The sequence below is a fragment of the Onychomys torridus genome, chromosome 8 (assembly GCF_903995425.1).
Source record: "Onychomys torridus chromosome 8, mOncTor1.1, whole genome shotgun sequence".
Classification (NCBI taxonomy): Eukaryota; Metazoa; Chordata; class Mammalia; order Rodentia; family Cricetidae; genus Onychomys; species Onychomys torridus.
In genome coordinates this window covers 48,032,638-48,041,781 of record NC_050450.1, presented here as the reverse complement: position 1 = coordinate 48,041,781, position 9,144 = coordinate 48,032,638, and positions in this window count along the sequence as shown.

Sequence of the window (9,144 nt, the reverse complement as noted above, 5' to 3'; positions counted from 1 at the left end):
TCTCAGTCATCAGGACTCTTATTGGCCTTTTATGTGTGGTCTCTAGGTGCCAAGTCTGGTTTCCCCGACACATTTCAAAGGAGAACTAGGGTTTGGGGGAGATTGACAGAAGCATGGCACTACTCCTGCCTCCTCCTCTAGGGTTATCTGCCTGCCCTTTCAAGCCCAACAGTGACTCTGCACACATTACCAAATGCTTTGCTTTTTAAAAACCAGACAAATCTAATAAAGTGTTACACATGCTATAGAAAATTAAGATTCTCCTCAGGTACTATAGTCTAGCAAAAATGGTAGTAGTATATTCTTTTCTGAAGCACCAAGCTTGCTTGGGTCTTAAGAATTTTGTTCTGATTATGAATCCTCTGACCCTGCCAGTCATCCTGGAATACAACCTACCTGGCTATAAACGGGAACAGATGGCTGAGGGCCAGGTTAGAACCTATGAGCGGTTAAACAAGGCCACTGTTACCCTACACCCAGTTGTCTGTAACCTCTGCCCTCTCCTGGGTTTTTCATCCTTGCTGAAGCTGCATTCATCGCGTGTCTAGATGCCTTTTTCTGTATGGCCCCCCAGAGCCAACCAATCTTTGCCTTCCAGTAGTAGAATTCTGAAAACAGTGACAAGGGCCAGTTAATGTGGACTGGACTGCCTCAAGGATTCAAAACTTCTCAAACTAGTTTTTGTAGTTGGAGAGCTTCTCTCCAGGTGCCACCAAGCCCCCGCGGTCCCATAACCCACATATAAAATAATCATATGGACACTTATATTTTTTAAACTGCTTGGCCATTAGCTAGACTAGATAGTTATAATTTCCTCAGTTATGATAAAAGATAAGTTAAATATAAAACCTTGGACTCACAAATATAGGATAGATAGGATATCTTCTTTAATAATATTGTAACTGTAATTCTTGCTTGATAATTGTTTTATTTTCTGAAATTTTACTATATAAAAGTTAAAACCTTGCTTTAAAAAAAAAAAAGAAAAGAAAAGGGGAAGTGCTGTGGGATGTTCTGTATGTCAAATGTGTTGCTCTGATTGGTTAAAATAAATAAAGTACTGATTGGCCAGTAGCCAGGCAGGAAGGATAGGGTAGGCGGGACAAAGAAGAGGAGAAGGCTGGGAACAGGAAGGCTGAGAGGAGACACTGCCAGCCGCTGCCATGAGAAGCAACATGTAAAGACACCGGTAAGCCACAAGCCATGTGGCAAAATATAGACTAACAGAAATGGGTTAATTTAAGATTAAAAAAAAAAAAAGTAGATAACAAGAAGTGCCTGCCATGGCCATACAGTTTGTAAGCAATATAAGTTTCTGTGTGCTTTCTTGGTTGGGTCTGAGCTACTATGGGACTGGCGGGTAAGAGAAATTTGTCCTGACTGTGGGCCAGGCAGGAAAACTCTAACTACAAGTTTTGGCACTGAGGTAGCCTCTGATTTAAAAGCCTTCCCAGCCAGGCTGTGGTGGCACATGCCTTTAATCCCAGCACTCAGGAGACAGAGGCAGGTGGATCTCTGTGAGTTCGAGGCCAGCCTGGGCTATAGAGCGAGTTCTAGGACAGGCTCCAAAGCTACACAGAGTAACCCTGTCTCGAAAAAAAAAAACAAAAACATACATACATACATACATACATACATACATACATATATACATACACAAGCAAAAGCCTTCCCAGCAGACCAGCATGGCTAAACTCTGCTCCAGTATGTGGATGAACTACTCCTGGGCACATTGGTGCAACAGGGTTATGTGCAATGAACACAGCTGCTCTTTACCCTCCTGTGGGAGGTGGCCACATGGTTTGAAAGGAAAAAAAGATCCAAATATGTCAAGAAATCAAATGCCTTGGTTTTCACCTATCCCAAGAGGAGCATTGACTCAGCCCAGAGAGAGAGAGAACAGGCTGTCTGGTTATCTTGGTTTCATCAACCTAATGCTAGGTTGGGAAGTTCCTTGGGGGCCACAGGTTTATGTAGAATCTGAGTATCTAACTTCTCCATCTTGTCAAAACAACTTTATGAGGCCACAAAGGAGAAGAGCAAGAACCTCTGCCATGGGAATAAGGACAACAGAAGGCTTCTGAAGAGATCAAGAAAGCCCTCACCGATGTGCCCGGCCTTGGGACATTGAGATATGTCCTCACTCTTATGCATGCATGAGCATGCTGGCATTAGGGTGGGGGTCCTGACATAAATGTTGGTGTCATGGCATTACACAGTGGCATACCTTTCCAATCAACTTAACTCCATTGCCCAAGGCTGGCCTCCCTGGCTTTAAACACTGACTGCCATTGTCATCTTAGTATCAGAGACTGACACATTGATCATGGGAAAAGAACTAATAGTGGCCAGGCAGTGGTGGTGCACGCCTGTAATCCCAGCACTCGGGAGGCAGAGGCAGGTGGATCTCTGTAAGTTTGAGGCCAGCCTGGGCTACAGAGCTAGTCCAGGACAGGCTCCAAAGCTATAGAGAAACCCTGTCTTGAAGAAACAAAACAAACAAACAAAAAAAGGAACTAATAGTCTTTGTGTCACACCCCATACTGACATTAATGGAGGGCAAGGGACAATACTGGCTAACTAGTACATGGATGATCAGGTACCAGGAAATGTGTGGGAACCTGTATATTCACCTAGAAGTAGTGTGGACCTCTAACCTCAAACCCTAGTGTTTGCTGGTCTAGACCAGCAAGAAATGACTGCGTCAAGTCACGGATGAGGTGTTTTCTTAGCAATTGGACTTAACTCCCAAGGATCCTAGATGCTGAGTGTTTCACCAATGGTCACAGTTTTGTGATAGGGAGGATATCTTTCAGGATATATGGCCAACTTGAGTTCCATCACTGAGGTGAAATCTCGGCCAAAGGGAATCTCAGCACAAAAAGCAGAATTCATCTCACTGACCTGAGCCCTGATTCTGGCAGCAAGGATGTGTGTCAGTATACACATGGACTCTTAGAGATGCCTTCACCACCCTCCCCATACATGAGGCTTTATAGAATAAAAGTTGCCTAATCAACTCAGTGCTGGCCCACGCCTTTAATCCCAGCACTCGGGAGGCAGAGGCAAGTGGAGCTCTGTGAGTTTGAAGTCTGCCTGGTCTACATACTGAGTTCAAGGACAGCCAGGGCTACATAATGAGATCTTGTCTCTTAGCTGGACAGCTCTTGAGGCCACATTGGGCTAACATTTCTACATCCCTTGGCTCTCCAGTGTAGCCCAGGTGTGCAGACAGTGTGAAACATGTGTCTGAAATAACACTGGGGACCTAAGGTCTCTTCTAGGGTTCAGAGTATTGGAGGGGAAATGTTTGAAAATACAGTTGTGGGCTTCCGAGCTTCCCTCAGTCTGTGACTGCAAGCATCTGTTACTCTTCCTGTGTGCTCTCTTGGGCTGGGTAGAGGCCTTCTCTACTCCCAAAAAGAAGGCTCAATGTCTCCTGAAGAAAATCATTCCCAAATTTGGGATCCCAATCATCAAAGAGCGGATAATGGGCTGATGTTTGTGACTGAGGTCACACAGTTGGTGGCAAAGGAGTTGAAGATACCTGGACGTCACAGACTGTCCCCAGAGCTCTGGGAAGGTGGAGTGATCAAAACTGTAGGCAAACAGAATCTGTGTGGGGGAACCCACCTACACTGGCACCCACTGTTGCCAATTGCGTTGTTGAATATTAGGTATGGCCCTGGTGGACAGACAGGGTTCTCCCTTATCCATTATGGACCCCTGCCTCTGATACAAGGACAGACAGGGTTCTCCCTTATCCATTATGGACCCCTGCCTCTGATACAAGGACAGACAGGGTTCTCCCTTATCCATTATGGACCCCTGACTCTGATACAAGGACAGACAGGGTTCTCCCTTATCCATTATGGACCCCTGCCTCTGATACAAGGACAGACAGGGTTCTCCCTTATCCATTATGGACCCCTGCCTCTGATACAAGGGTTGGGCAGCATTGCCTCTGAGTGAACAAATGGAGACTCCTGGCTTGTCCCTGACTACCACACACCATCAAGTTAGGGAGTGGTTACCTTCGAGCTTGTCCACAGATGACGACCTCTTTCGACCAGGAGATGCTATATGGGTAAAAAGGATGGAATATCCAACCCCTCAAGTCCCTTAGGATGGGTCCATTCACGGTCACTTCATCCACTCCTGCTGCAGTAAAGGTGGTCCCCTAATTTCCCTATAGCAGAGTGACACTGGCTTCTGGAGACTGGGAGGCACTTAGCATTCATCAATGCCATGCAAGCCGCGCACCTGGAGGAAGAGAGCTGTGGCTGCAGATCCTCTGGAGGAGTGCAGCCCCACTTCAGTCACTCCAGAAGCTGACCAATCTGTGTGTGACAGAAACTGGAGGGATTTGCCATCCGATGGCATGGACTGTTCTCTTCCTGTGATGCATCGGCATCCCTTGCCCCTGATGATGTCCGTTGCTGGGATCCTCGCCCTGATCTTTGCTGTAGGGTTGGCAGAGACTGCTCTCGTCAACGAGAAATGTGACAAATGGCTTCTGTTAGTGTTCCTTTTCCTCTTGTGGGCAGGACAGATAATTCATTGCTGCTGGTTGCTACCCTTCTGGGTCTTGTTTTTAGACTTAAGTCTGTCTCATGCAATCTGCACCACTTAACACGACCAGGGGAGCATCAGGAAAACTTTATCACACCCATTTCACTGGCCCTGGAAAGGTCTTAGGGCCCTACAGACATAGTAAGACCACCTATTCCATCTGCCAACTGGGAGATCAATATACCTGTTTTAACCTACAGTACTCCCCCATTGAGAAGTACATAGAAATCTGGAAATGGCCCAGTGGAACAGGACTAACTGAATACAAGTTATTGACCCCAAATATAGCCGGTATCCTTATGTTTTGACATGTGTAGTACTATAAGTACCACTCAGCCGACTTACAGTGAATCATGTGTGAGTCTACATTGGCAACAAGAGTACAGGCTTAATGATCAGTACATGTGTGAGGAGTTCTAGTTATGTCTGGATATGCCACACATTACTGGTGTTACTGCCCCTGTTGGAGCTATGGTTCAGGGACCACCTGGAAGGATAAAGATAAAACAGCCCTCCTCCAAAGTCTATTGCCACCACCAGCTACAAATCGTGAACCCATAATCCTGTTCATTTTACTATCCTTGTTGTGTAACAGTTTCCTCTAAGATTGAAACATTTCATCCTGCAGGGAAGCTCCTCCATCAGGAAGGTAAACAATTCAGCATAGCTCCAGGAAGTCCCTGAAACGGACCAGATTTACTAGGCCCCTCTGTTCTAGAGTCAGCAATAAAGACTGCTGAGACTCTCATACAAGCCAAGGTGAAAAGAAGACTGAGACCAGACTAGTTGCTTGGAAGATGTTTAGAACAGCTGAGTTAGCTGGAAAGGACACTCTCCAGCCCATTGAGTTATCTTGAAGCTGTGCAGTGTGCTCCAGGTTCCAGCTTTTGTGAGCTGTCATCCATGCTGGGGTGGGCCTTGGTGATGCAACTGTTGTTGAGTCATTTCTGCACCTGTTAGTAACCCCTCCCCCATACTCCTGTAAGTAACCCCAATAAAACGCATTGGTTCACCAGGTTGGACTTCAGTGGTATCCATACTTTTGGTCTGTTGTGGACTCCTTATCTGGGTTAAACACACGTGTGTATAATAACATCTCTCCAGGAAAAGTTTTGTCACACAACAATCCTTCATCCAGAAGACTTGAGGTGGGAGAATGGCCACAAAATGGTTTTTATCTTGGGTGTAATCAAGACCTTGTATAGGGTAAAAGGTCCAAGCCCACTTCCAGGTTTGAAGTGGACCCACCCATTCCTGGGCTTGGCTTGAAATCTCACCAATCCCCACCCTGGAAAACTCCTCCCCCAAGAAACCCTATATAAGCCTGTCTCCTGCTCAACAGTTCCCTGCTGCTTCTTACTCCAACAGGGGCAGCTACCCTTTTGTATGTCTCCCAGTAAGTCTCTTGTGTGGTGTGACTTTGTGGTGTTTCTTGGCTCCAGACTTCTAGGATACCTTTCCCTTTAGAGCTGTAACACTTCCATTGGGGAAGCCTTTCCCCTCAGAGCTGTAACACACCTTGGATCCCTATTGCATTTCAGAAGAGTCACAGTCCCACTCTAAGCCTCATTTCTTGAGGTTTTCCATTCATTTTATGAGGAGATACAGAGAAACTTTTCTGCCATCTTTGCTACAGCAATAGAAACCCTAATGAAGACAGAAATTGGTTCCTGGCTAAGCAGGAACCTGAAATGTGCAATGCTGTTTATCAGAATCCCTTAGCCTTAGATTGTTTGCTTGCCTCAGAGGGAGAAGTTTGTGGCAAGTTTAACCTGAACAACTTCTGCTTACAGATAGATTGATGAGGAAAGGGTCATAGAAGAAATCAAAGAAGGAATGAGAAAAATCACTCTGTGTCTCAGTCCAGACCTGGGAAGGCTGGAACCCTGGGAATTGCTTGGGGATTGATTTTCAGCTTTAGGAGAATTCAAACCTTTGTAAGTGTTATACTTTTGATTTTTGGGACTTTGATGAACTGATCTGTTATGTCTCAGGCAGTGTGTATATCCAGAAATGAGCACAAGCTGGACAATAGAAGGATTTCTGGTTGTTAGATAAAAGCCAGAATTCCTCAGGAACTTGGGAAATGAGTTCCCCATCCTCCAAAAAGGAATAATTTCCTTTGCCTCTGGAAGAAGGGACATATGGCTCTCCATTGACATGTAACTATGGAGGCCTCCAGGCCCCCTCAGTCCCTATTCCCACATATTTTTTTTTTATACATGTCGAAACCTCATGCTAGCATCCTGACCCCTATGACCCCACCTCTACCCCACACTCCTAGGCTGCTCCAGCTCACGGGCTCTCCTAGCTACTTATCCTCCGTGTAACCCACTCTACTCTACGGTTCCCTCTCTTGCTCTCTCCCCTACTATTCTCTTTTCTCTGCTTCCCTAGCCCTGGCTGTGTCCAGCCTGTTTCTCCTTTTTCTGCTCTGGACTCTTCCAGGTACCTCTGGCTGTTCTCTCTCTTACCCACAATAAAAGCCTTCCCCCTAATGAAGCTGCCAGTTCAGCAGTCTCTTTGCCACACTCCCCTCACATACACTATGCTGCCTGTCTCTACTAGTAATAGTCTGTATCTAGCCTCATTGAGGCCATGGTCAAAAGATGGCCACTCATGTAAACCCTTAAACCAAGATGATGTTCTTTAAACTCAAAGAGGGAGTTCCAAGCACCAAAGGGGAGGAATGTGGTAAGAGCCTCCCAAGAACAAAGGAATAATGTGACATAATCAGTATCTCTCTCTCTCTCTCTCTCTCTCTCTCTCTCTCTCTCTCTGTGTGTGTGTGTGTGTGTGTGTGTGAGAGAGAGAGAGAGAGAGAGAGAGAGAGAGAAAGAAAGTGTCTGTCATAACCCTGTAACATAAACCACTCAACCAAAATGTATGTTGTCACCTAAGGGTGACAAAGGGCCTAAAATGTAATGGAAAACTAATGAGTATATAAGGCTATATACTTAGGGCTGGGTCTTTGAATGTGAATCCACTGAGTTAGTGCAAGCACAAATAAATGCTGCCTCCTGGCGGGGAGCTTTAGTGACCTGCCTCTGTAGGAGAATTTTGCAACAACCTGGCTAGGCACCATCTCTAAGAAGGCAGAGTCATCTTGAGATGATGCTCTTTTCTTTTGCAGAATTTCTGCCCCCTAGTGCAGCCTCTAGGAGCCAAGCCACCCGAGGTTGGTGGCTCAGAAAGGAGAAACTCTTCTTCCTCTTCTTCTTCTTATTCATTCTAGCCGGAATCTAAATATGCTTTGTGACTCCTTCTTCCTCCTTTCCAAAGCTCCTCACTGCTCAGCTCCCTGCCATCCCACAGCTGACCTCCACGCTGCCTCACGGAGCTCAGAGATTTATGCTGCTTCTCACTCTCCTCCTTCCTTCCAGGCAGCCCTAGACTTACAGCTTGCCTGCCCTAGGGTTTTACTTTTAAATGCTAATAAAATTGGTCTCAAGCTTCCATTCCTTCCCGGTCTCTTTTCTTGAGCTTCTGCGCATGTGAAATGACTTGAAAAGGTCAGGTAGCTGCGACCGGGTGCCTCCTCCACTTGGGAGCCACATTTGTCTGTACACAGATGGCTTCTCACTCTTCTTGATAAAATGGTTTACAACACCAAAAAGGCCCTCATTCTCTGCTGAGAAAGGGTCCCAGTGTATAAGAATAGTTTGGTTCCTCTGGAGAAGTGGTTCTTAACCTGTGGGTCATGACCCCTTTGGGTTGCATATTAGATATTTACATTATAATTCATAACAGTAGCAAAATTACAGTTATGAAGTAGCAACAAAATAATTTTATGGTGGGGGGGTCACCACATGAGGAATTGTATTATAAGGCTCAAGTATTAGGAAGGTTGAGAACCACTGCTGGAGAAAGGGCCTTGTTAATGTTTTAAAGATCTGTTGTACCCAGTCCCACAAAAGACTACCAAGAGATCAAATCCGATACAAAAGCAAAGAGTCTTTTTATTGTTTTTGAGTCAACCCGGGTCTCTCCGTCCATCTGATGCAGCAGTTGAGCAGGAGAGACCCTGAGTAGCAATGAAGCAGGGGTTTCTGTAATGGTTAGGGTAGGGGGCCTTGGGGAATTCCAACTCTTACATAGTTACAAACTCAGGATTGGTGCTTACTTCAGGTTAGAGGCGCTTGGTTTGAACTGATTGGAGAGTTGCAGCTGCAAGGAAATCGTCATCTCCTCTAGAAGTCTATGTTATTGTATCTATTTTGCCAGCAGACCCATTTCCTCTGCTAGACAGACATCCCATTTTTATTTGCAGGAAACTCATTCCCTCTGATAGCTATGGTATACAATCTATAACAGCAGAAAACATCCCATAGGACACAATTGGTACTTTATTATGCCAGTTATGTTGTATACCATATCCTTTAGGTTATGGCAGGAAATGTCTGGTGTGCAGTCCCTAATTGTCTGGGTCTAGGGACATCACATCTTCTGATGAGTTTCCCAGGGCCTAAGGATGGAGGGGCAGCACATCCTCTGGTGGGTTTCCCAGGGCCTGTGGCCCCCAGTCTGACCCTTCTCTAAGATGGCTGCAACCCTGCCATCCTCTCAGATCAA